Source organism: Lactuca virosa, chromosome 3 (assembly GCF_052849685.1).
Source record: "Lactuca virosa cultivar CGN04683 chromosome 3, Lactuca_virosa_CGN04683_v6, whole genome shotgun sequence".
Lineage (NCBI taxonomy): Eukaryota > Viridiplantae > Streptophyta > Magnoliopsida > Asterales > Asteraceae > Lactuca > Lactuca virosa.
Window position 1 is genome coordinate 126,548,897 of NC_136428.1, and position 6,477 is coordinate 126,555,373.

Below are 6,477 nucleotides of genomic sequence, written 5' to 3' on the forward strand. Positions count from 1 at the left end.
CTTTGAATTGTATCTGTCATGACAATCCTTTCTTCTTAGAACAATGAAATTCGTTGTAAGCCAAACTTTAGAAAGGAACTACGGTTACAAGAAGATCATGTTATTTATGGATTTGACCGTGTAATAATATATCTTAAGTTGATCATTTAGACATATTTATATTTGTTTTCTGATTAATGCTAATAGAAGATTCACTTAAAAGTGTGTTTTTCTTGATAACCAATTCTGTAACTGTTGAGTTTTTCAAGAAATTTTTTCTTCTTAAAATATAATTCTAGAGCGCTCTGTAATCCTTGTGATACTCTTTATGGTCATCATGGAGAATATCCTGATCATAAAGTTGCAACACAGCTCTAAAAGGTGACCATTATGGTCATTGGAAACAATATACATACCAAATAGATCGACTGAAAACAAACTTATTTCTATTATTGTTGTTTCAAATTAAACACCATATTAATTTTTAAAAAAGAAAACTGCAAAAATAGTACCTATGGTTTCCAACTTCTTAATGTAGTCCTTTTAACTATGTTTCGTTATAGCTTAGGTCCTTGTTTTTAACACCGTTAATTTATTTCTGTTAAGTCAGTGTTAAATTACCATCTTACCCCTTTTTAAAATTTTAATAATTTATATCGTTATTATACTTACTTCAATCAAAATGCCCCTCCCCCATCTTCATTGACAACGCTGTTGTATGTATATATAACACATTGACAGGCGTCTGAGCAGATGTAAAGCCTTTTGCACTTCTCAAAATTCCATGGAAATAAAGAAACAGAGCATTGCTAGTGCATAATTTTATTTCTTTTACTTAATTATGACCCACTTACCCCAACTGGCCCTAGAGAGCCAGCAATAATAAAAAAAGATTTTTAATCGAATACTTGAACATTCTCACATTTAAAATTCTCCAGTAAAAACAACTCACCCAAACTCATAGAGATTGTTATTTATCCTAATCCATCATGTCATTGACTGATACCAAAATGAATGAGTCGATATTAACACCACCAAAATATCATAATTACAACAAAATGTAAGCAAAAAACAATTGCAACAACCAGAAGAAATTTATTCGGATTAAAAAATGGAGTAAAATAGTATAATTGAAAGAATAACAGAGAATTGCAAGTATACCTAAATAAAGATTGATGAAATTGTTAAGGTTTGGCAATTGCAAGGAAGAGATTTGATATCATGCAGTCATCGGTGAAGGTGAAAGGAGGAGTGGGGTGGGTTTTTTAATTGTATTATAATAGATGTATTAAATGATAAGATTAACAAAAAAAATTAATAGTGAAACAGGGGCATGATTGACATTTTAACATAACATAACTGTACAAAGTTCAAGGAGTTAAAAGAGAAGGACCTAATGTATAATGAAACCTTGACAAAAGGATTATATTTGCATGTTGAAAAACTCTCTGAACTCCATCTGCAAAAATTAACAAACCACAACGACTATTTTTACAATTTTCTATTTTTTTAAAAAGAAAAATAAAATTGCGGAATTTAACTTGGTATATAAAAAAGCTAAGATGCATTTAAATGGCCATTTTCTCTTGATTTTTGTTTTCCCATTTTCAAAAAAGGAAAATATGGGCCATGCCAAAATTTCCCACAAGAAATTTATTACGCTTAGGAATTAGTATTGTATTCATCATGACAATATGTTAATGCTGAGTTTGACAATGCAATATATCTTTATTGAAGGCAAATGTACATGTCAAATCGATTATCTTTGAAATTGTGTATAGTTACTTTCAAAATTGTAGTGGTTGTGGTTATCATTGTTTCTAATTATAACTATAGTAACAAAAAATAGAATTTATCTTCATTAATTAATTGAAAACTAACTGGAAATTTATCATGAAAAAAGTTCCGATCAATACAACATTTAATCTTTGAATAGAGTGTCTTTTACTTCAGAAATCATCTTTTAGGGAGAATGACTTTCACTTCAAAATATTTCTGATCAGACTTCTTTGTCAAATGTGTTAACGCTCCGGAAAAGCATATCATATATAGGAGGCTGTACGTTATTATTCCCTGTGTTATTTCATCACTTTCTTTGCCTCTTCAGTGTCATCTTGTAAATCCAAAGAAAGTTTGTGTTATTAAAATCTAAAATAAATCGCATACTAATTTATTATCAAGGAAACTTCTAAACACAGAAGATTAAGTGAGTATCATACCACTGTTTTCTTATAACCTGAACAACTTTTAGTATGGATATTGGACCCACCACTGCCTAACCCACGAAATGAACCTGATACTTCAGCAATCTACGTTTTTTTAGTGGACGACTATGTGAATGAGTCAATGCTAATGGCTCCTATACAAAAATCTAAAAATAAGTGCATTTCTTGAACGTGTGAATGTGGAAAAAAAGATTAAATGAGTACCATACCTCTGTTTTCTTATAACTACCAACATAACTTGAACAACATTTAGTATGGATATTGGACCCGCCACTGCCTAGCCCACCAAATGAACCTGATACTTGAGCAATCAATGTTTTTTAGAGGAAGACTATGTTAATGGGTCAATGGTAATGGCTCCTTTATAAAAATCTAAAGCTGAGTGCATTCTTTGAACGTGTGAATGAGGGAAAAAGATGATTTGAATAACAATGTCATTTTGTATTATGAATATCTAAACTATGTCTAATGCTAACATTAACTTAAAAATGAAGATAATTAAATAAAAAGTGATAAACAACCACTTCATTATACATATAAGGAATTTCTTTTTTCTAGTTATATTGAAAAGTAAATCTACATACGGTTATAGATAGAAATGCATCCATTATTTTTCGGTACTTCAAATTCACATATGGTTGTGATTTTTGGATATATCATGCGCACCCATTAATTGAAGTCTCGTATATATAATTTTCTAAGTCTAGATTATTTGGATCATTAAAATCTATGCCAGTTCACATGTACCTTGCATGTTAAATTAACATATAATTCAGTGAGACTTGGTACCCCTGACGGGTTAAAAGTCTCAAATTTGGTTCTTTTGAGTTGAGAGAGTGTGAGTTTTCGTTCCAAACACCCGAGTTCCAAATTTACTTCGTTCTTAGCCCGAAGTACCTCTAATTCTCCTAATTATTTGTACTGTTAACATTATCATTGTTAGTCTATATATTAGGCAGCTTGTTAATGAGCCCTTTTGTCTTTAGCCCATTAGGGTTTCTGTCTACCTAGTCTTTATATCTGCTTTATTCTTTGTAGTCTTTATTCTTTTCTTTGAGAACGCTTGTAATTTCTCTTTATCATAATCATATGACAATCTTATCATGGTATCAGAGCGGAGGTTCGATACGTTGTTAGAAGTCTTTGTAGCAGTCATCTAGGGTTACTGTTGCATGTCGTACTCGTTTGTTGTCGCTGGTATTCGTTGTTTATGTTTTGATTCGTTGTTACTGTTGATTCGTTGTTGTTGCTGCCGTTGAGTCGTAATTGCTGCTGTTGGTTCGTTATTCGATTGATTGCTTCCGCTGGTTTGTTACTCCTTTCATTCTCAGATTGTTATATTGTCATTGTGGTTATTTATTTACTATCAACATGACTGGAAAGGATGATTCCCTTCAGTCAATCAGTACTCATTTTGATGGAAAGAATTATACGCATTGGAGTTACGTTATGAAGAACTTCCTTCGTGGGAAGAATATGTGGGGCTATGTCACTGGAACTAAAGCTAAACCCTCAGTGCCTCAAACTGAGAATTTTGATCTGTTGCTTGATGCTTGGGAGACTGACAATTCCAAGGTCATTACTTGGATTAATTGATGGGTTTTAGGTAAAACAAATAAACTAGAAAACAATTTCTAAGTTCACATGCAACCTACATTGGATCTATGTTTTAACTATTGAACATATAACTTTGAATTGCAAAACAAGAACTCTAGAGGAGAGAGGCTATTTTCGAAAATAACTAACTAGGGTTTAAGGGTTACATACCTTTCAATTGTTATAGTAAATAATTGATAATCCTCTTGAACATGATCCTCTTGGAAGCCTAGCACCACAAATGTAATGCCTCTAATGGAATCACACCCAAGAACTAGCAAGAAGGAAACTAGAAGGAGAGAGAGAGAGAGTAAGGTATGCAAAATCGGCCCTAGGGTTTCTCAAGGGAAGGAGTGGCCGAATTTAGGAGCTGGGAGGCTTCTTATATAACTGAGGGATCTAGGGTTTAGGGAAAACCCTAATACTCCTTTGCTTGGGGCCTAAGCTAATCCAAAGGCCTTATCCAAACCCCCTTGGACGAAATCCTTTGGGTTTCCCCTATAGATTTCGTCCACCTCCTTCCAAGGAGGTTCTGGAGCCTTCCACTCAACTATTTGATAATTACAAACTAGTCCCTGCACTTTATAATTAATACTTTTAACCCCAAAATTAATTTTGATTAATTTCTGGCTAACTATTAATTAAACATAATGATTTCTAATTAATATATTAATCTTTTAACATATTAATAAATCATTTATATTAATTTATTAATCTTATAATAAATTAATATCTCTCCTTTCATAATTCCCTTGTCCAGTTGCTAGGTTTGAGGGCAACCCAAAATGACTGTGTTGCTATCAATTCAAGTACATACCAATTATAGTTATGGGCTTAGACACCTAATCCAACAGTCTCCCACTTGGATAAGTCAGTAACTATAATGCTAGTATTACTTCTAAATTTGACCAGCAACTTGTAGCTTCCAAAAGCCGTTGTTGAACTCTGACCCAATCAGTTACATGTCCTAAGATAAGTGATCATATAATCCTTGGTTCTTCAAGATATCCCCAGACATAAGACATGGAATGTAATCAATCTCTTTGTCCAGAATCTATGTTTCCTGATTTCTGATTTGTGATGATGTAGGACTTCTAATTGAACACATCAATTTAGTCCTGGCTGGGCCCAGCACATAAGTCAACACCAAATCATCGAGGGGCCCACAAATATCTCTTTTCCCGTTATGGCAAAAGGAATGAATAAACTTTGACTCATATGCTTGTATCTTTTACTCATCAAATTATACATGACAATACGTTTGATAACACCAAGTTACTGATGCGTTTTCGTATCATAATGCATGACCAACTCGTAAATTACAACTCATATTTCTCCGCTTCTAGATTATAAGATATTATCGTCTCAGTATTACTCGTGATGAATTCCATGAAGTAATACTCTGAGCGAGGGTTTATCCAATACTTAAATCTCTATTTCTAAGTACTCATGAACATTGCAGCAATTCTATTGCTATGTCTAACTCCCTTAGACAATCTACAATCCAATTCATGACAGTCTTAATTCACTACTTACTTCCAAAAGTACGAGCGACTGTGGAGTTTGAATAATTAAATTATTCAGGAAGTAAAACATGCAAAAGATGAAACACAATAATAAACAATTGACAAAAGGCAGTAACCAAACTTATAAATAATACTTTATTATTTAATCACCAAAAGTCAATTACATTTACTTTGTTACAAGTTTCAGAACAAAACTAATCTAACTACTAAAACTAATATCATCTCTCAGTCCAATGCTCCGAGTATGCTGAATATGCTTAACCGTACTCAGACCCTTTGTGAGGGGGTCTGTTGGGTTATCCTCAGATGATACCCTCTTTACAACAAGATGACCTTCTTCTACTCTATGTATGATAAAATGGTACTTTTTGTCGATATGTCTGGTTTTACCATGATCTCTTGGTTCCTTCATCAAGGCAACTGCTCCTTCATTATCGCAGAACAGTTCTATAGGCTCCTGGATGGTAGGAACAACTCCGAGATCACCGATGAAGTTCCTTAACCAAGCTGCTTCCTTAGACGCTTCACTCGCCGCTATGTACTCTGATTCACAGGTAGAATCAACCACCGTATCTTGCTTAGAACTTTTCCAAGTAACTGCTCCTCCACTCAGTAAAAATATCCAGCCTGATTGAGAACGGAAGTTATCTCTATCTGTTTGAAAGCTGGCATCACTGTAATAATCTATTCTCAAAGTATCATTGCCAACAAGCACAAGGACCCAGTCCTTTGTCCTTCGCAGATACTTGAGTATATTCTTAACCTCTATCCAATGAGCTCTACCCAGGTTTCCCTGATAACGACTGACCATGCTCAAAGCAAATGTCATATCAGGGCGAGTACATGTCATAGCGGAGATGATCGATCCGACAGCGGAAGCATAAGGTACACGACTCATGTCATCTATTTCCTCATCTGTACTCGGGCATTGAGTCTTACTCAATTTGGTATTGCTCTGGATAGGTAGTTCTCCCTTCTTGGAATTTCCATACTAAACCTCTTTAGTACCTTATCCAAGTATGTGCTCTGACTAAGTCCAATTAGTCTCTTCTTTCTATCTCTCAATATTCTAATCCCAAGAATATAGACAGCTTCTCCAAGGTCTTTCATGGAAAAACACTTTCCAAGCCAAGACTTAACATCTTTCAAGG